Here is a 23,131-nt window from a genome sequence, read left to right on the forward strand (position 1 = left end):
TTTAGACATTTAGAAATTGTTTGCAACGAAGGCATTTCAAGAAAACTACAGAGTGTTATTGCTTATGAATACAGATACAAAAATCCTCAAAAAATACTACTGAGGCCATATCCAGCAACATATAAAAAGAATTACATATTATAACCAAGTGGGATTATGTATCATGAACAAGTGATGATATGTAATCCACTTTGTCATGATATGTATCCCATACAAAACAAAGTTGGTTTACTATCTGAAAATCAATTAATGTAACACATCATATCAACAGACTAAAAACTATAAACCACATGATTATATCAATAACTGCAGTAAAAGCATCTGAAAAACTCCAGCCCCCTTTCATGATAAAAACATTAAAAAAACTAGCAATAGAAGAGAATGTGCTCAACAAGATAAAGGCCATTTACCAAAAAACCACAGATTATATCATACTTAATGGTGAAAGACTAGAGGCTTTCCCCCTGAGATCCAAAAAGAGACAAGAACATCTGTCTGCTCTCACTTTTCTTCAACACTGTACTAAAAGTTCTAGCCAGGACAATTAAGTAAGAAAAAGAAATAAAAGCCATTCAGTTTGGAAAGGAAGAAGTAAAACTAACTCTATTCACAGATGACATGCCTGTATATTCAAAATTCTTACAGAACTCATCTTGAGACATAGAGTAAATAGGGGCGCCTGGGTGGTTCAGTGGGTTAAAGCCGCTGCCTTCGGCTCCAGTCATGATCCCAGGGTCCTGGGATAAAGCCCCGCATCGGACTCTCTGCTCAGCAGGGAGCCTGCTTCCCTTTCTCTCTCTGCCTACTTGTGATCTCTGTCAAATAAATAAGATCTTAAAAAAAAAAAAAAAAAAGACTTAAATAGTTCAGCAAGGTTGCAGGATACAACATAAATATACAAAAATCAGTTTTATTTTAGGGAGAGAGGATCTTTTTTTTTTTTTTTTTTTTTTTTTTTTTTTTTTTTTTGGTCACAGAGAGAGAGAGGAGCACAGGCAGACAGAATGGCAGACAGAGGTGAAGGGTGTAGCAGGCTCCCTGCCGAGCAAGGAGCCCGATGTGGGACTCAATCCCAGGACACTGGGACCATGACCTGAGCTGAAGGCAGCCGCTTAACCAACTGAGCCACCCAGGCATCCCTCAATTTTATTTTTATAGACTTGCACAAACAATCCAAAAATGAAATTAATAATTCTACCTGGCTAATACTATGTTGCATATTTAACACTGCTAACAAAGTAAATCTCACCAGTTATCTGTAAAAGAAAACATAATTCTATAACTATGTGTGATAAGGAATGTTAACTAGACATTGTGTTGATCATTTTGGAATACACAAACATCAAATCATTATGTTGTACATCTGAAAATAATACAGTGTTATATGCCAACTACACCTCAACTAAAGGAAAAATTCTATTTACAATAGCATCAAAAAGAATAAAATGCTTAAGAATAAACTGAACAAAAGAATTACAAAACCTAAACTCCAAAAACTACAAAACATTATTGAAAGAAATTAGAGACCCGTATGAATGGAAAAATATCTCATGGTCATGGTGAACTATGGCATCTTTGTCACAAGTAGCACCTGAGAAAGAAAACTTCCTAACTTGCTGAGAGAGATTCCAGAAGCCAACTTCTTCTCACCCTGCAAGGAAAAACACAGATACCCTCCCCTTCTCATTCCTGTAACTTCAGGAGCCAGCCTAAGATTAAAGCTGACACAGAAACTGGATCCATCCTTGATAATCCTGAGATGTTAAAACAAACTAACTCTTTTTTTTTTTTTAAAGATTTTATTTATTTGAGAGAGAGAGAGAGACAGCGAGAGATAGAGCATGAGCAGGGGAGAGAGGGAGAAGCAGGTCCTCCACTGAGCAGGGATCCCGATGCAGGGCTCAGTCCCAGGACGCTGGCATCACAACCTGAGCCAAAGGCAGACATTTAACCAACTGAACCACCCAGGTGCCCTTAAACCCAACCAATTCTGAAGACCTACCTACCTCTCGATTTTCTATTATCAGACGACCACAGTCCCTTTTATTATTAAAGTCAGTTTGAGTTCATTTTCTTGTAATCAAACACATCTTATCAGTAGGAAATGCTACTGAATAAGTGTAACAGAAATATAATCTTGGAGGCAAGTGTTGAAATAGCTGTTTCTGACGAAAGGCAAACGACCTTCCTCCCTCAAGTACTGAATCATGTCTCAATGCTTCATCCAGAACTCTGTACTCAAATCTTTTTCCAGCTCAAAGATCTTACCTGAGCTCCAGTTCCCTAATTCTAATAATGTGAGCACACATGCATGCGCCCAGATGCCCTACTATCAACTTATACATAATATAAGCAATAACTGAACTCAGAATATGACCCCAAATCACCTCTTCCACAATGATCCTGTGGGAATGGAATCTTCATTCTCCAAATCACCAAGCCCTGAAACTTCAGCATCCTCTTTCTCTCTTCCTCTACATTTGTAATTCTCTGGCATCAAAATATTCTTCGGGAAATGCTCTTAATTCTACCTACTGCTTGCATTCCAAAACATCCTTATTTTAGTGCAGACCACAATTTTTACTTTCTACTTGGTCTCCTTGACTCTAGCTTCTCCTCCATTAAATCCAATCTGCATGCTGTTCAGATTAAGCTTTTTGCACTACTTCACCATGTTGCTGCTGTACTTGAAAAGTGAAAAGTTCCACCAGCCTAAATTAAATGCCTACTAAAAAGTAAACTGGATAATGGTAGTGATGGCAGTGTAGTTTCATTTGCGCTAGTGAAGCTGGGAAACAACAACAAAAAAAGACAAAACAAACAAACAAAAAGACAACACCATGGACACCTTGAGGAGGTGAAATAATCGTTTGGGGACAGATTGCATATAACCAAAACTTGGTAAGAAAAGAAAAAAAGAGGAAAAAAGTGACTTCTGGGTTATAAACTCTGTCTCCTAATGTTTCTTTAACACGAAATATTCTGTTATTTTTCTCATTTTGCTCATGTCCTTCCTTCATCAAAACCAGGTCTTTCCTTTTCCCTCTAGCACCTATAAAAAGAATTCATATACAGTTTCTCAGTTCTTACAATTACTTCTCATTTATCAATATATATGAACACGTACAAAAATCTAAAAAGTGTCCCAGATATGGAGATTAAATTGCAACTTTTTGAAGTTGCCTTTGCCACCATGAATGCCCCAAACAAGAAACAAAGAATAAAGAAACTAATATATGGAAGTCATAGGTTTAGGCAAAGCTGGCGTTCCATTTAACAAAAAAATAATTTTGTAAACTATAAATAACCATAATATAGTCATTGTCATTTGGTTGTAAATAACATGAAGGAATTCGATGAAATTAATTTTTAAAGACCATTATAGCTATAAAGTTCTAATTGCAAGTTTTTTCATCACATGCAAAAAAGAAAATGTAGTCAAGAATGGACTCTAGGGGCGCCTGGGTGGTTCAGTGGATTGGGCCTCTGCCTTAGGCTCAGGTCATGATCCCAGGGTCCTGGAATAGAGCCCCACATGGGGCTCTCTGCTCAGCAGGGAGCCTGCTTCCCCACCCCCTGACTGTCTCTCTGCTTACTTGTGATCTGTCAAATAAATAAAATATTTTTTAAAAAACGAACTCTAAAAATTATATATAGTGAGAGGGCCTATAATCAATACATTATTCCTCAGATCAACTTCTCCAGGTATGTAAGATAAATAAAAATACAAATTAATGTAAAGGAGCATTACATTTTGGTTTAAATAGCAATCCACTGTTTAAACCACTTTGATTTCAACATAAGTTACTAACTAAAAACATCTGAAAATCATTCCCTCCTTGAGGAAGGACAATTTACCTCAAATATTTCAGAGCTCATTAGGTGTGTAAGTGAAAGGCAATGAAAAAAAATACTAAGCGGTATTTTATGTTTAAGTTACACAAGTATGTAGTTCCAGAATTTAAATCAGTATATTTTATAGATTCTGACATATATAACTTTATATATTTTAAGTACATCTCACATAATATATATACCATACTCATAAGTCTTTGCCATATGCACTTATGTACACATACATGGCATGAAAAGTTTAAAATCATGTTCATTCAAATTATCCATCATCAAATCCTTTACCATTTGAGAAAGCAAAGGACAGTAGTTTCGTTATGTCTAAATATAAAATACACATTCTGCAGATACTTGGAAACTATAGGTTTAAAAAAGAATATGAAGGGTGCCTGGGTGGCTCAGTGGGTTAAGCCTCTACCTTCCGCTCAGGTCATGATCCCAGAGTCCTGGGATTGAGCCCTGCCTCAGGCTCTCTGCTCTGCAGGGAGCCTGCTTCCTCCTCTCTCTCTCTGCCTGCCTCTCTGCCTACTTGTGACCTGTCTGTCATATAAATAAATAAAATCTTAAAAAAAAAAAAAAAAAAGAATATGCAGGGTGCCTGGGTAGCTCAGTTGGTTAAACATCTGACTCTTGATTTCAGCTCAGGTCATGATCTCAGGGTCATGAGATAGGACCCCATCCAGCACAAGGACCCCATCCAGCACAAGGCCTGCCTAAGATTCTCTTTCTCTCTCCCCTCTCTCTCTTTTTCTCCTCTCCCTCCCTTCACCCCCCTCCCCCCATCCCCCTCTCCACCAGGCCCCACTCACAAGCACTGCACTCTTTAAAAAAAAAAAAAAAATAGCACACACACGCCTTCATGGAGGGGGAAAAAAGGATCTGAGCACAGTGGGCTGCCACAGCCCCCTCTCCTTTCCTTTATATGTCATGTATGTATCACATACATATCGCAGGTCGTCTCCTCCCCAGCTTGTGTATTTCTAAGGGGAAAGGATTGGGTCAAGGAACCCCCAGATGAAGCACAACATCGGTCACATAGAAGGGACTCAATAACTGTTTTTTCCTACAACCAGAAAAGCTTTTATGTCCATTGTCCTATTGATTTGGCTACCCTGTTAAAGTATTTTTGAAGAGTTATCAGCATAAAACACCTCACATATATAATATATTTTATACAATATTATATTTACTGGATGCAGCATTATTTCCTCTCACTTGTTTTCACACTTAATATTGTTCAGATTGCATGGGAGAACTCAGTTCTAACACAGATTTTTGAGATGTGATTCATAAAGTCTACATTTCATAGACTCTGATCATACATCCCTCAGCCTGAAAAGTTTGCATTTTTTCAAATCTCCAGACAGAACAAAGATCAGCTCATCCCCCTTTTTTCAGATTCTTGGGATATGACTGAAAACCCCATATGGGATTTCAAATTAGAAATGTCAGGGGTTGATGACAATGAAACTGTATTTCATAAAACCTCAATTATTTGGAATCTTCAAAGAATAAGACCTTCAAAATGGCTTTGGTAGAGTGATATACCAAGTACTTTTGATACACTGAACACTTGCATATCATCACCGTCATTGTCATCTTTTTAAATGATGATAAAGTGCATTCAGTTTCAATTCCTTACAAAGAATGTGCTAAAAACAACTAACTATTCTTAGTGACTTGAGGTTACCACTTTGCATACTGGTTACTTTGAGAACGACCTCTGCCAAGGCAAATATCAGATTCCAGGACAGCACTGGGTGTGTGGAGTTGTCTTCAGCAGGTTTTAGGGACGCCATCAAGGACACACAGTTCCGCAACACACAAAAATACACCCTGTATCTCTCTTACACCATCACGGAACCCTCTGATGAAGGTAGGTTTCCCCATCTAGATTTTTACCATCTTTCATCATGTTCCGAACTAGCTCTTCTTGTCTGAAGAGCCTCAACTTTTACACACGTTCTGAGCAGTTCCTCTTAGTTGTGTTAATTTGCTGACAAGGGCTCACAGGCTTTTCCTGGTGGCTCTTTTTCCCCCTTCGAGCTATAAAACTGAGAAAACTTTCATCTAATTTGGTAATACTGGAAGCAGCAGAATTCGAACTCCAAGTTTTCCACAAAATGGACGACGAGAGTTCATCGTTCTAACTAAACTCTTAGCTTCATCTGGAGTTTACCTTCCTTTGGATCCTTTCCTTGGCGTTCAGCAGAGTACTCAGAAAAGCAAAAGGTGGGGGAGCAGACTGTACACAGCTACAGGAGAAAAAGGTCACTGATTCCTCCAGCACGCATAAATGAGCAATGGGTAGCAAATATTACAACCATACTGAACCTCAATCTAAATTAGAGAACCATTCAACATGTAAAATCCATTCTAATCTAAATAAAATGTGATCATTCAGGATTCGATTATTTAACTTGCTCTCTTCAGAAAAACTATTTTAAAGGCAGGGACGCCTAGGATTTCCTACAAGCTTTTTCAAATCAATATTTGTAAATCATGTTTCTGTTTCCTAGGCAACTAAGTAGGTTATACCTACGGCAAGAAAACTCCACCAGTGTCATTTTTCCTTCTATCCTTGGCTCACACATGTGGTTACTGCTTATTAAAAGAAAAAAAATTACCTTCCAGTATCACTGAAAAAATCACAACAAAGCAAGGGAGCCCAAAACGCCACCTTCTCAGCCTGCTTCTTCTCCAGCGGCGTGACGGAAAAGCAAAAAGTATAAAAGCCTGCCCAGAGAGCTCTGAAAAACTAGAAAGGGTTTATGAACAAGTTCAGGAAGTACCCAACATAGTCTGTGGCCTTAGCCTAATTCATTATGTGAATGGGAAGACCAAAAAAGGTGAAAAACCTGGATTTATTCGAAACATCAAGTCAGACATTTTGGAGCTCAAATTCCAAATCTCTTTCCTTGAGTAAGTTACTTCAATTCCCTGAACCAGAGCTTCTACCTCTTCAAAAAAGTACAATACATAGATAGCTCCACTGTGGTAATAAGAATTCGATTAAAAGATGAATGCGAAATACAGACTAATATCCTATCTTGAAGAGTCTCCAAGAGTCATGTTCCAAGATGGCGGAACAGGTCTTTTCTCAAAGATTAGATGACTAGCATAAAAGAGTTACTTGTGGAGCTCTTATCTTAAGGCGTTTACGTGAACACCTGGCATTTTCAGAAAGTACAATGAAGCATCACTTCTCCAAACATCTGTAAATGAACTCTTCACTGTGAGAATGGGATTGGTATGTACTGGTTGTCTTTGCTGGGTCCACCATACTAAAGCTTGCTCTGGCTTTTTTCTTTAGTTAACAACCAAATACAGGAGGAAAACCAGGGCACAAAATCACACACGGATGAGCTATAAATATGACTGCACAGTTAAGTTTGCTTTAACAGTTTCAAATTTCTAAAAATCATTATTAAATCGCAGTAAGGCATCACAACCCTGGCCCAAAGATCGAACGCTACATATGCTGCTGAGTTTTGCTGCTTAACAAGACTCAGACACTACATCCCAACATTTTTAACACATTTTTAAGTTTCCAGTATTTTCACAAACACTTCACTACACAGCATACTTTCAAATATAAATGTTATACATATATTCATGTGCTTTTATGATTTAAATGTCTGCAAAGCAACTTTTTTCTAAAGCAGCAACTCATTATTTTTCCATACTCAGGCCCCAACTCTGCAAACTGCTCCTCCAAATACTTTTTTTTTAAAAAATATTCTTTTTGACATCTAGGTGCATCTATTGGCCTACTATATAGATATTCAGAATTCAACCTTCTATTCTCTTCCCTTTATAATACAGATAAACCCAATAAAGAAAAAACTAAGAAATGAAAATAACCAACCAGCTAAATGACTTTTTGTAAACCAGTTAGCCTCTACTATCAAACAATACTTACACACTTGAGCTCTAAATTTCTCTCTGTAACAGTCACCTCCTCACACAATCTCAGAAACCTTGGTCCCAGGAATGTAACCATTTCAACCATAATACTAAAGGTAATTCAGATGTTCAGTTTTTCATCCACAGCTAATGCTGAACTCACTGCCCAGAATCTCGAAATCACACACCATGAGAGAACATTGGGCCCAGTTTAATCAAGTGCTAAAAACAATCTGGGTAATTACTAACTGTCAGTATTGCTTACCTTCTGGCAGAAGTTTGGTGCTATAACCTGCTAGGTCAATCAAATAATAATAGTTATAATCATCATCATCATTATAATTACGATTATTAGAACTATGGCCATATCCAAAAGCACTGAGTGACTGAGAGCCCCGAGAGCTATATTCCTATCCGGGACCCTGGTACACTGCATCCAGGCTCTATAAAGTCATTACTTTTGTCTACCTAAGACAGACACTTTCTGAAGTTCCTTCAAACTTCCATGACTCCCTAGGCCTACTGCCCTAAAGTCCCTAGACTGAATAGTGAATGGCTTTATCAAGCTTCATATGTAGGTTTTGCCACAAGACAGGAATGCATACTTCTCAGATATTTAGTCAAGACCACAGGAAAGAGCCATTATAAAAATTAGACCTTAGTAACCTTTGTTTTTTAGTCTTTATGCAAGGAGTCTTCATCACTGGCTTAATGTTTTTTTTGGAAAATACCTCACTGGGCACTTTATGTAGCAATGCACTATTATTAAGCAAGTATATTCAAAATGTAAAAAGGTTTATCTTTAAGCAAACAAATAAATTCACACAGAATTCTTAATATTTTCAAATCTTTAAACGATAAGGTTGCGTGCGTAGGCCATGTCATATAACACAAATGACTGAGGTTTCATTAACATGTGTTTATTTTCTGAAGTTAGAAAAGGCTGCTTTTAGGACTCATTTTCTACTGCTGGACTTCTATTCCTAATTATTATTCTACAAATGGTTTTAAAGGAATCTCTTTGCCATATAAGCATACAAACCCTTTACAATACAAATCTTACCTTGTTCAGAAACATGAGCCCTGTTCCCTGACCAAGAGAAGACGATGTGAAACCATAACATCAGAGTGCTGGCCTTATATGCAGATTCTGGAACTCTCAGAGCCTTTCCTTGAGCTTAGCCATAGATGTACACCCACACCACAAATACGAAGGAATTCATTCAGTAAATCTTGGGAGACAGACAATACTAAGTACAGGGTACCATGAAAGCACTTCCAATGTACCTCCCCATAACATTCATTCTCCCCTTTCTGTAAAATTCATTACTTGTAATTCAGTGGTTTCACCCCCCAGTGATGGTTCCAATTGAGTGGAGACTGTCCACTGTTGACCTTCTTCACTTCTGCAGTATACCTAGCCCAGCACGTCACACAGAACAGGCAGGGCTGGCTGAGTGTGGACTGAAACTGAAAACAAAGCACATACACATCTTCTAACAACACCGTTAAAGGTATAAAATGGTGCGATTCAACCATAAAACCCAGTTTTGTGTCCAGTGGCACCAGAGGACACAGAGTCCTGTGGGGGAAAGGAGGATGTCACGGGCAGGGAAGCATGCCTAGTGGGACCACGCACCAGAGTGCTGATAGACAGAGGGGAGCAGCAGGGAGGCACACTGGAGGCTGCCTGCTGGAGACCAAGGACACAGGGCCCTGGGGGCAGAAGGTGAGGTGATACCAGGCAAGGAGACATGCAGAGGATAGGGAACATTGGTAAAACGATTGTGCAAATAAATACACGCGCCGAGGCTAATAAAGTCCAGGCTTCTGCTGGAGCAGGTATTTACAAACACAGCAAGAGTAAAGACTACAAAGAACTTGGAATTGTTGCACTAGAATCAGGAGTACAAGTGACCTTTGAGTAATATGGATTTGAACTGTGTGGGTCCACTTAATTGTGCCTTGTTTTGTTGTGTTTTATTTTAAAGAGTGGACAGCAAAAGCCACCAGACATTTATTTACAACTATCCACCCCAGTCTGACTTTCAAAATACCATTGTCCACTAAAAGGAACCAGAGGCGCCTGAAGAGAGAGAACGTATTGCAAGGAAGGGGCCAGGAACGTACAAGATAAGACTATAATAAGATAAGGTTGCGTGCATAGGCCGTGTCATATAACACAAATGACTGAGGTTTCATTAACATGTGTTTACTTTCTGAAGTTAGAAAAGGCTGCTTTTAGGACTCATTTTCTGGAGTCCTAGAAATCAAGAAGTGCTCCAAAATTGATCAGCGTGTGCTGAAAGATACATGAGCTGCCTTGAAGAGGCTTCCATTTCCAAATCTGGGATAATACGAGCATCAAAGTAAGTAAGGATAACAACATACTGTACCCACTGAATAAACGAGGAATCTAAGATGTATGAAAAAATAAATCAAGGAGGGAGGAGGGAAGGCTCTTCCACAAAGCAGATTACCAGTAGAAGAAACAACACAAAATTAAAATCACTACTTGGCAACAACTATCCCTGCAGGGGCTGATTCAGGCGGAGCAGTCTAGGCGGAGCAGTCTAGGCGGAGCAGTCGATGGAAAACACGCCTGGTGGATGGGACTATGATGAAGGAAGGGATACTGGTGTAAGCTTAGCACTAGTCAGTTACACAGCCCTAGTCAGTTACACAGCCCTAGTCAGTTACACAGCACTAGTCAGTTACACAGCCCTAGTCAGTTACACAGCCCTAGTCCTTTACACAGCCCTAGTCAGTTACACAGCACTAGTCAGTTACATAGCCCTAGTCAGTTACACAGCACTAGTCAATTAAGGGGGGGGACGCCTTGATAGAAGGGAAATCTGGCAGCCATTGACATGACCCAATGAACAAAACTGACATCATCATTGGCTCAGAATCATCCTAACGAATGTAAGGCCTGTGCTCTACAGAACTGTCAAAGATATGAAAAACAGAAATGACTTCAGAAATATTCCTAATTGGAGGAGTCAAAGACATGTGTCCACCGACTGTAATGAATATCCTTGGACGGGTTTCTCACCAGAAGGGAAAAGCAAGGGGGTGGTCGGTGAAATATGAATGAGGTCTGTGGTTTAGATGGCTGTATTGTATCAACGTGGACTTCCTGATGTGGCCTTCTGTGTATGCTAGTTATACAGGAGTATTCTATCTGGGGCGAGCATACACTAAAGTACTTACGGGTAAGGGGGCATCATGTCCAAAGCTCACTCTCAAATGTTTCATTAAGACACCAAATAAAAATGGGAGAGGTGTATGATACAGCAAACACGCTGAAATTCTAACAACTGCCCTGCTTATACAACTTATTAGAAATGTAAAGTCATTTCTAATAACTTTTTTAAATTACTATTTCTAAAAATTCTACTGGAAAACTACTTCTAGGCCACTGTACAATTTCATTCCAGATGTTTAAAATTTTTTCACTTAAAATTTGCTAAGAATAGTAAATAGGAGTTTCCTTTCAGCTGAGGGCTTCTTCATGATGTCAAATTAAAACAAGGATGTGATCCGAAAATTTTGTCATTTCAGAAATGTTAATCTCACTGCTTAGAAATACCATCAGCAATGCAACATGGAAAATGCCTGTTCGGAGGCCCCCTGGATCTAATAACAGCAGGACGGAGCAGGAACAGGGATAAGTAAGCTACCAGCAGTCACTAACAAGCAGACAACCTCCAAAGTGGCCCACCTACACCCCACAGAGAATTCTGAAGAACAGAGTCCACACCTTTAATTAGAGGTATTTGGCTAAGTTATAATGCGCTATTTGTGTTTGATTTTACAGATCTTTTTGAGGGAAAAACAAATAATCAAAATTAAGAAAACACTTCAATTTTCCTTTAAAGGATCTGAAATGAAAGAGTCAACCTCAGAATCACTACCAATATGTATTGATGAACCATAATTCAATTCTGCCAAATTTCAAAAGGGCTTGACCTACTAGGAATCTATCATATAAAGTATAATGATTACATAAATAACTCATCATCACCAAATGAGACCAACCTTACCATAGTATCACAGTTTATATAATGGTTTAAAGATAAATGATAGAAGTTTTATTAGAAGTTGATGGAGTTAGCTAAAACAATATCATTGCAATAGATCCTAAAAAGTGAATTTAATATGAGAAAGGTCAGAACAATTTTCCCCGTGATGTAATTACCTTTCAAAAACTGAGTTACAAAATTGATTTTACCCTGTTATTAAAACACATACATACATAGATATACACACACACACACACCCCATTCAAACAGAGAGAAGCGTATATACATAAGGAAATTTCCCAGATGAGGTATTTTTGGGGCCGGTGAATCATCACAGTTGAACATATTTTTAGTACATTACTTCAATGATTTGTACATTTTGTTTCTAGACAGTTTTGAGCACTGCATCATTATTCCTCTGTGGACAGGTAGAGATATTCACTGAATGATTAAACTCATGTTCTGTTATCCGACATTTATTCAACCATAACTTTACTGCCTGACATTTCTGCACATTCACATAAATTGAGATTCATAAAGATGAATATGGTACCAAAATTTCTTGACTTGCATGTCCTCTGAATCATTAAAGATTAAATGCTGTTCAATATCATTTGGTTCTGCTGAATCTATGTATCTTAAGTTCCAAATGACCAGGACCTCACCTTCTTTGTCAAGTTAGGTATGGCTTTTACCATTATTTCTCTCCAGCTCGCCTATATTTCTCTTAGCTTCCTGATTTCTGTTCGTGGCAGCACCATTTTCCCAGTCACCCAGATTGAAAATATAATAAAGCTAGAGATAGCTAGTATACAAGTCCATGAGTCGATAATGTTCTAGCAAAAAAACATTCTCCTTGTTTAGCACAGAAGTTCATAACCATATATAGTGCTCCGATTTAAATCTACTGACTTCTGAATGCACTGGATTTATTTCAAGAAGCAACAGACTAGGAACATAAAAGGGGACCGCCATAGGAAACTAACAGGCACTGGTGACTTTAAGATGACATAGGGCAAGGGGAGAGGCACTCATACCTTACACTTGGTGCACAAACATTCCTAAAGTAGGTTAGGTCTCCCTTTGTGCTCTGTGGAGGCTGCAGAGTGGCACTGGGTACTTCTCCTCTATAGCTCTCTATCCACTATTATTCATTTAATTAATTTCTGAAATTATTTTGTTGGATGTCTGTCTTTTCTTCTAGATCATAAGCTGCGCAGTTCACAGTGGACTGGGTCACCATTCTGTTTGGTACATCACCAGGGCCAAGGACAGCATAAGTAAATAACTGTTTCAGGGCCAGTCAGCAACCTGATAAATACAAGGTTTATTGGAAAAGTGTATTCATAAATTTCTAAAGAAAGTTGATAACCATTATGCAGCTCCGGTGGCCTATGAGAAAGGTCAGGAGATACAGTGCCCCCCCCCCAAAAAGTAACTTATTTAGCCATTTCAGAATTCTTAAAATGCCAGTATTTTCTAGAAATACAACTAAATGATTTTCATATCTCTAAAACAAAGTTGAGTTTTGTCCCAAGTTATCTCTAACTCTACCAGACTGTTTAATTTTTTTGAAAAATATAAATCTGATTAATGAAGCGAAAATGGGAAAAAGCAAAACTAAACACTAAAACTCAAAAACACTAAAATCATATCATATTTGAAACAGTATAACTGGAAACATCATACAATAAAGAGTAGAATTATCTGACAGTATCGTAGGTTTATCGACAAAGCGAAGAGAAAAAAAAAAATACTGAGAAAGCAAGTGCAGGAAGGATCTTTGGCAAAAGGGTGAATTCACAGATTCCTATGGAATGGAACGCACAGGCTGTATTCTTGGCTTCTCTCACCCAGGGTACAAGTGGAGGGAACAGCATTAACTTGGCTTCCAACCTAAACGTGTGAACAGATACAGAGCTTCTGATCAAGGACCTTTTCTACGAGAGGATGAAGTGCTTGTTCAAATAATTCAATACTCAAGCTCTGAAAATAAAAGGATAAAAACTAATACACACTGTGCCTAATTATCTCCCAAGGAGAGGAGGAAGGAGGCTTTTGTGAGGTGAGAGGGAGAAAACGCCTTTCATACCATGTGTAAGGACACCGTGTGCAGAGGGGGAAGAAAGGAGAGAAACTCAAGACCAGACACTGATGCTCTCAGCATCATCTCTTATTGTAATAAAATTAAGGTAGTTATGAGATAGCAACTTCTTGTCAGCCTTAAAAAGAAATGGTGTAATTGAATTTCACACACTTGATTGAGCCCCTACTCTATATAGCTTGTACCACACAGTAGCTAAGAAGTCAAGGCTATTTATAAAGCATTGTTCCTGTCCTCAAGGCACTCATAGTCAATTATATTTCATAATCACATTTGGTGCTTACTAGCTATTAAAGCCTTCATCTATGCTTTACCTGGATATAGGAAATGGTTGCAAGTCTTAAACTCACATTTGAGACTGTTTTGATAATACAGGTATTTCAACAGCTGTACCAATTTTTTAACTGGACATCTTAGACATTAAAATTGCATTTAAGTATTTAACATAAAATTTTCATTTAATTTCTGGAAAAGTTTGTTTATTATTTTACATTTTGGTGATACCATGATGAGTACATTCACTATAAAAGGAAATTGATGATTTTTCTAACATAATAAGAGTGAGACTAATTTAGGACACTTCATAAATTCCCATTTCTTTCACTCAACACTACATTTCAAGACATAAATTTTGTTTTTTAAACTTTCAGATGGTTCAGAATTTTTTCAAAATATTCACATTACTGATAAGCAATGGTGTTTTCTGGAGTTAAAAATCAATGCATACTTACAAAACTGCTCATAGGAATTCTACATTTTTCACTGGATAATCAAGGCCATAAATTAAGTCATATTCAACAAAATATAACTGTGTAGAAAATAATTTAATTATGCTAAGCAAATAAATATTATACATCTGTTCTCACTCAAGTACTGTAAGGCATTTTTCTCTATCGATAAAGACAGTAAGGTGTTTTAGCAACTCAAATCTAGCTCTCCACTAACTATGTAATACAGCCAAGCCAAACAATTCAAGAAAGATTTTCTTATCTTTTTTCTGTATTATGACAGTAAAGTCTTGCCAAGGGAGTTAGTTCCAATGCAAAACAATGCAAAGGAAAAAAGATAAAGATACCTCCATGGGACACACATGTATTCAAGATTCCATTTCCAAGAGCTTATATTCTGGGAGTCTCTCTGTGATTTTTCTATAAATTTTCCAGTCAAAATTTGTAATTACAGTATCACTAAGTTAAAGAAATAAGTCGAATTTCAAGATAATAATATCTCCATTGAAACAAAAGTAAAAAGGAATGTTAATTCGCCACTGTTTAGATCATTTTACGTTCTACCTGTTTGACTTTGAGGTCTCTAGGTTTGTATATCAATTTAAAGAATAAGAAATAGCTTAAAGACATAAGCCGCATATCAGAAACTGGAGATCAAAGAAAGCCAAAGAAAACCATGAAGACCTGCCCTGTACTAGGAATCTTAGGATGGTGCATCCAAGATTCTACAGTCAACACATGGTCAAGACAGATACATTGTTACAGAAGTTTCAGGGGAAATAAGCAACTGTTAAGACAAATATATTTAGTTATGAGATAGGTTAGACCATTTGTCTTAATTAAACAAGCATATCCACTATATATATGTTCCCTTAATTTCCATTCCATAAAAATGCTAAATCCTCAATGTATTATGTGGTGTTTTTGTTTTTTGTTTTTAGCATCAGCCATCTCAGAAACTAAATGTATCTATCAAAGACACTTAATAAGGACTGTCTCAAAAGTCTCTTTCCACATTATTTGAGTATGCCCCTCATCTCCTCAAGTATTCGCTATGTGCTCTGCAACAGGAACAATAATCATTTACCTACTGGTTTTCTTAGAATCTCTTTAGATCAGTTTTTTCAATGCTACTAGGAAATCAGATGGCCGATGAATTCCTACTGAATGCTCTGCAACTTTTTGAGAAACTAATGGTTCACTGACATATCTTTCTTCCAGAAGCTAAGTAGAACTCCTTATGAGCAAGAGACTAAAGTTAACACATTTACATCAAATTTTACTTTGAGCTAATACACTGTTTTTAAATATATGTGGAAATTTTCTCTAAACTACTCATATGTAGGGGGACCTGGGTGGCTCAGTGGGCTAGGCATCTGCCTTCTGCTCAGGTCATGATCCCAGGGGGCTGGGATTAAGCCCCAGGTCAGGCTTCCTGCTCAGTGGGGAGTCTGCTTCTCCTCCTCCTCCCTGCTCCTGCTCTCCCTCACTATCTGTCTCTGTCTCTCTCTCTCTCAAAATAAATAAATAAATAAATAAAATCTTTTAAAAATATTTTTAAAAATAATAAATTACTCACATACTATGTGACAAAGAATTTTCAATAAATTCTAAAATGTAAAAAGTGTTTATCAGCTTTTCTAACTAAATGTAAACTCCAACCATGTTCAAATAACCACTTAGAAAATGCAACAGAGTGCTCGCTTCGGCAGCACATATACTAGAAAATGCAACAGAAAACAGGAAACGGTACTAAACTTGAGGGTTTGTAAATGATAAATCATAAACTAATTTTCAGATATAAAACACACAAATCATGAAATGAAGAATTGCTTTTAACCACCAAATGGAAATTTTTTAAATTCATATTTACATTTATGCTACGAAATTTGAAAACCACAAAATTATTTTGGAGGTAAACAGGAATATCAATACTGATTTAAAAGAAGTAGGAAATCTGACCAGATGAATGCCAAAGAACAGATTCCATGGGATGCAGGGGGAGGGGAGAACTTAAGTAATTTATTTTAAAAAGACAGGTACAGGGGCGTCTGGGTGGCTCAGTGGGTTAAAGCCTCGGCCTTCAGCTCAGGTAGCGATCCCAGGGTCCTGGGATCAAGCCCCACACAGGGCTCTCTGCTCAGCAGGGAGCCTGCTTCCCCCTCTCTCTGACTGCTTCTCTGCCTACTTGTGATCTCTGTCAAATGAATAAATAAAATCTTTAAAAAAAAAAAAAAAGACAGGTACAAACATCAAGTTTCCCAATATTTAAAGAATAGAAAATATATTTTACAAATACTTTTAACACATCATTCAGATGCTCTGATTACTCTAGAGCACACACAAAAAAAATGGGAAACTTACTTACTACTAAAAAGCCACCTACCATGATTCAACATGTCAAAGAGGAATATCATAACGTGAGATGCCCAAAAGTATTGGATAAAGTTTGAGATCTATTCTTGATTATAATTCTTAGTCAAAAAAGAGAAGCATACTTCCTTAACATGATAAAAAGATCATCCCAAACCAATGGAGATTTCCTATAAACATACCGACAATGACTAGTTAAAAAATATAAAGGGTCGTGGGGTACATTCCCAATAGCAACTCTAAGTATAAAATATCTATAGAACTCAAATCATGAAAGCTGAAAAACAACATAAAACAAAGTTGGAGTAAACTGTAAATGCATACCACATTTCTAAGGAAGCAATGTAATTATAAAAGTCATATGGAATAAAGTGGCCATTGTCGCCAAGACATTTCAGGGAAAAAAAAAAACCAAAATGAAAGATTTGAACTAAACTATACTAAAACATACTATAAACAAACTATACCAAAACATCTGAAATATAGCCACTACATTAATGTGGCCACTACATTAATAAGGAATGATGATGTTTCAAACAACGGTTATAAGATCTTCAAATTTTTCAAAAGAAATTGGAAATCTAGATTTTTAAAACAAAATCTCTCAAGTTTCTCTCTTGGCTTAAATCTATGAAAGCACTGTATATTTCCAAGGAAAGCATTTCTGTGGGTTCAATCAGCCACAGTGGACCTCAGCCCTATACACACCCAGCACTTCCTGCCTCACCCTGAGCTCAAGCTGCTTCCTGTGCCTGGACAGCCCTTTCCTCTCCCTCCACCCATTGAAAAGCAACCCACCCATCAAGGTGTGGCTCGTAGGCCATCCCAAGGAGCATTCTTAGGAACTGCCATTACTTTCCCTGTACGGGCCAGGATTACAGCTCTTATCACAGCTTATCTCTAGAAGTCATCCAAAGTGTTCTAGCCCTTCCCCTACATTGGGGAATGGGAACAAGCAACAACTCCTGCTACAACCCGTTGGCCTACTCTACGCCAAGCAAGCACCTTAGGATGGCCTGCAGTCTCTGTAACCCTCTCAACAAGCACACAACAGGTATCATCCCCATTCCACAGCTGACGTATTGGGGTTCAATAACTAAACTCTGGAAGAAACAGGATTCTGATTCTTTTTGCCAGACTTCACCAACCATATTACAGTTGGTCTGAATGTAAGCGACATGACTTGGGATCAATCTTTCTCTAAAAGGAGCTCAGTGGAATGAGAGCCACAGCTAAAATAAGCAGTCTGAATGTAGGATCTGGGGTTTATAATCTACCATAGAATATAAATGCCATAAGAACCGTAAGAGACCAACTACAAGGTATCCTAATTTTCAATTTGAGATGGACTTCTATAACACAATCTGTATTCAAATTTACCTTTTGTCTCAGCAAATTTTATTGATCTACTTGAATTCTACGGACCCAGTGCAGAAAAAAAACAGGTGGGAACTGTACTACGGACTGAAAGAAAATTTGACTAGTAAGACATCTTCTGAGGTATCCTTAATCTTTTCTTTATTTTAAGCTCAGTGTAAGGTTTTTATAATACCTAATTTGTAATGCTTTGTAGGAACTAAAAATAAGGCATCTTTGAAATACCTACACTTGCTTACCGTAAGAAATTTGAAAATAATCCTAAAATAATTTGTTGACAGTTTCTAAAACTACAACACTTTGGAATAGTTTCAGGAGTTGTTAATTGAAAAAAAAAAAGTCTAAAAACAAAGCTCCCTCACAAATGATCCGAAATGCCCAATTAATCATTTGTCATAAAGAACATAATTTTGTTGAAATATCTTTAAAAATACTATACAACTCATATAAGAGCACAACTGTGCTAATGAAAAATAAACGATCTTTTAAAAATGTTATTACTAAACTGGAAATAAAGCCTTTTAAAGTGGTGTAATTAGAGAAATCATCAAAATAGCATGCTTCCTCTTTTTTTGAATCTTTGAAATGTTTTTTAAGTTCCATTTATAAAAGAGGCAAAGATGTTAAAGCAAACTTAAGCATTTTCTGGCCATTTCTAAACTTCTTCAATATTTGCGTAAGGTTTGAAAATCATAAATTTTAATCAATAATACCCTGGCTCAGATTTTAAGTTGTTCATATTTATACAGGTTCTTTACAGCAGAAATACTTCACTGTCCTTTACAAAGAAAAAAGAACCCCTTCTTCAATATATCATAGAACAAGAGTCTATGCACTAGACTATGCACCTAGAGGCCAAATAGAGCACATGACCTGTTTCTATAAGGCCTGCTCTCCAGGAAAAGTTTTCACATTTTTAAAGAGTTGTAAAACACACATATTTTTAAAGAGTTGTAAATATATGTAGGTGTTCAAACACACACACACAGACACACACACACACACACACACACACACCTAGAGACCTTATGTGGCTGGCAAAATCTTAAATATTTACTTGAAAAAATAACTGAATAAAACAAAACAAACAAAACATTTACTTTCTGACCCTTTACACAGAAGTTCGCCAACTCTCCACACCCCCCGCCCCCCCCCATCACAGAGTTCAGAAACTGTACTGTGGCCTCATGTGTAGACCACTGACCTCATACTGTACTCTATGCTGCCAAAAGTACTGACCCAGAAGATGAAGTGATGAAGCATGGGTGGACGGTGATTTTTTTTCTAATACATTTTCTATTTACCACTGAGCCAGACGACTGGAGGCTGAGATATAGCAGCCTCCAGTTGACAATGCGACTTCAAGAAATGGCTCTACTAAGTAAGTAAGTAAGTGAAGATGATGGGATTTCAGATGGCGTGCTCATCACCCAGCCGGGTTGAAAGGGTCGGGAAAGGCCCTTTCATATACACTTCTCCCTCCAGACCCTTCCTCTAAGGACACTCTTTCTTACTCCTCATTCCAACCCAGATCAAAGTGTCTTCCTCAACAAATCCTCCAGAACCCCCAAAGTTAGCTGTACCCTTCGAGGCCTTCAGAACATTCTATACAAAATTTTACTATACAATTTATTGTAACGTGTTATTATGTTTCTGTCTACTTTCAAGAAAAGGTTGAATTCCTGGTAGCAAGCACCTTGTCTTGCTTCATTTTGGACCCCTCACTTTCAGCAGAACAAATTCCCCATAGTGGGTAGAGATTCATTTCCCGTGGCTACCTAACAAATCACCAATAACTTGGTAGCCAAAAACAGAAATCACTCTTTCATGGAGGTCAGAAGCCCAAAATTGAGGTAACGGCAGACCCATGCTTCTTTTCTTTCTTTCTTTCTTTCTTTTTTTTTTTTTTTTAAGATTTTATTTATTTGACAGAAAAAGAGAGAAAGAGCACAAGCAGGGGGTGCCACAGAGGGAAAGGGAGAAGCATGGCACTCAATCCAGGACCCTGATATCACGATCGGAGCCCAAAGCAAACATAGGCAAACACTAATCGGACTGAGCCACCAGATGCCCCAGGGCCACACTTTCTCAGGAAGTTCTAAGGGAGAGTCCATTCCTTGCCTCTTCCAGCATCCGGTGGCTGCTGGCACTGCTTAGTGTCCCTAGGCTTGTGGCCACATCACTCAGCCTCCGTCTTCATATGGCTTTCTCCTCTTCTGACTCCTACAAGAACACTTGCCATTGAATTTAGGGCAGGTCGTCCAGGTTGTCCAGGATGATCTTACCTCAAAGTTCTTCACTGCATCCGCAAAGACCCTTTTTCCCAAAAAAATGTAACATTCACATGTTCAAGAGAGTGACATGGACACATCTCTCTTGAGAGGCACCATTCAACCCATTATAGTGCATATTCAATAACTACCGTGTTCATTCTTCCTGCCTTAGATCCAAATAAAATAAACATACACTAAATAACTGCCCCCCCCAAAATATGGAAAAAGAAAAGCATCCTATTTCCTCCCCTTCTTTGCCAAACTCCTGTTTGAAAAGCAACCACTGAGGCATAGCCAGAAGCTTGAATAGCATCTCCTTGCCAAGCCCTAAGAATTTCTCTACATGATGCCCAACAGTGTATCTTTGGAGACCATTTCTTCACTTGTGGGAATAAATCCCAGAGTTTTATCTCCTTCCCCACAAACTAATACTCTTGATCACAGGGTAATTCTGCAAAGATGTTCTCTGGATGAGGTTTTGATCTCTTTAAATTCTTCACATACCACCATGAATGTGTAATTTTACTATAGTGGTACAAACTACTAAGAACTCACTTTTACTAGAAATTTAGGACTTAATGCCTTATTCTTAAAGAATTTAGGCTCTGGATCTGTTATACATTGAATATCTGTCTTTCCAAAATGTTTATGTTGAACAGCTAACCCCCATGGTGATAAATGTATTTGAAAATATGACCTGTGAAAAATGTATTTGAAAAATGTATTTTAAAATATGACCTGCTCATAAAGGTTAAATGAGATCATTAGAGCTTTAATTACGAGAGACACCAAAGCTTTCTCTCTCTCTCTCTCTCTCTGTGCCATGTGGGGACACAGTAAGAAGATGGCCACCTACAAGACAAGAATAAAGTCCTCACCAGGAACTGATCCTGATCTGGGACTTCTACTCTCCAGTATTGTGGGAAAATAAATTTATGTTTTTTAAGCTACCCAGTCTGTAGTCTTTTGTTATGGGGGCCCAAGCAAATTAAGACAGGATCTAAACACAATCCTAAGAACACTACTATAAATACTCAATGAAAATTAGCTGATTTCCATGACTGGATTGTTGCCAGCACACAGTTTATGATTTTATAGTAAGACTTTGCAGAAAATACTTAAACTATTTGGAAATCAAAGATTGCTCATCTTTTCAAATTAGGGTTAAAAACTAAGATAATGATTTCAAACCTTCTGTGAAGTGTAATTGGGACTGAAATAATCTTTCTGCTCAAGGTCTGCATTGTTAACTGAAGACACCAATGAACTTCTATCAAAACAGCAATCTCACAAATTATGAAACAGTGTCAGCAATACAATATCCATAGGATCATATTCTTAGAATAAAGCATCCCTAGGACACCTCACCATACCAGAGAACAAAGATAATGAAAATTCACAGAAGAAAAATGTAAGAAAGATGGCAGCCACCTTGCTGCAAGGTGCAGTGAAAAATCTATTTCTCCCTATTCTTACCACGGACAGCAAGTTGTATCTGGCAAAGGGCATCACATCTAACAGGGAACCCTTCACACTGTAGGCATCAGAGATCTGTGCATCTGTTACTAAAGTGTTCTGGTGATGGCAGTTTATTACAACAATTTTTTGTCAAACAGAGTAGTCTTAAGGAAATAATGCATTTTCTTTCTCACACATTAGAACTATATGAGCTAATAATAATGGTGGCACAAACATCAAGCCAGGGAAGGACTACTCACCATCAGTCAAACGTGCAGAGTATCTCCCAAATTGATGGGAGTCACATAAGAAATAAAAGGAAATAAATATCACTTTGATTACATTCACAAAAGGAATTATGATGGAAAAATGACTAAAGAAATCATAATTAAGAAAAACAATATACAGTCATGTTACATGTAACTATTAAAGAGGAGAGATAATAAAATGGGTTTGAAAAAAAAAAACACCTAGATACTGAAAAAAGCACTCCTTTATAAAACAAAACAAAATTTAAAAAGAAAAGCTAATGACAGACTAGATAGATTGGTAGAATAAAATCCGATATACTTAAACTCTTCCTCAAAAAGAAAGCACACAAATGACCATATTAATGTCAGTCAAGTATGACATATTAATGTCAGTCAGTATTTAATCTGAAAGGCATTCAGTACAAAAAAAAGGATAATTATAAGAAAAGTCATGGAATTGTATGTACCCAAACAATACACAGATAAATATGCATGCAAAACTATTAAAAATTTAATGAAGCCATAAAACAATAAAAGTTTTAAAAACAAAACATAGGTGTGAAAAGCTTCAGGATAACCGATTTGCCCGTGATATCTTGGATAGGACACCACCACCAACAACAAAACAATAAATTGGACTAAAGCAAAAGTAAAAGCTTCTGGGCATCAAAGGACACTTCAACAGAGTGAAAAGACAACCCACAGAATGGGAGAAAATATCTGCAAATCATGTATATATGATAAGGTGTTAATATCCAGAATATACAAAGACCTTCTAAAACTC

The 23,131-nt window shown here is 37.5% G+C and overlaps 1 protein-coding gene and 1 long non-coding RNA gene across 9 annotated transcripts in view; both read right to left on the bottom strand.

The window, feature by feature from the left end:
- KLF12 (KLF transcription factor 12) overlaps nucleotides 1-23,131 on the bottom strand; it is a 512,550-nt gene that overhangs the window by 335,400 nt on the left and 154,019 nt on the right. The gene's annotated exons all lie outside the window — the stretch shown is intronic.
- LOC309848703 lies at nucleotides 909-4,693 on the bottom strand. The gene is made up of 2 exons (XR_014303225.1): nucleotides 1,199-4,693; nucleotides 909-1,080 (listed from the first exon to the last, which is right to left on the bottom strand). It is a non-coding gene; the product is annotated as an uncharacterized lncRNA (long non-coding RNA).

The sequence above is a fragment of the Mustela nivalis genome (genome assembly GCF_964662115.1).
Source record: "Mustela nivalis genome assembly, chromosome: 15".
NCBI lineage: Eukaryota > Metazoa > Chordata > Mammalia > Carnivora > Mustelidae > Mustela > Mustela nivalis.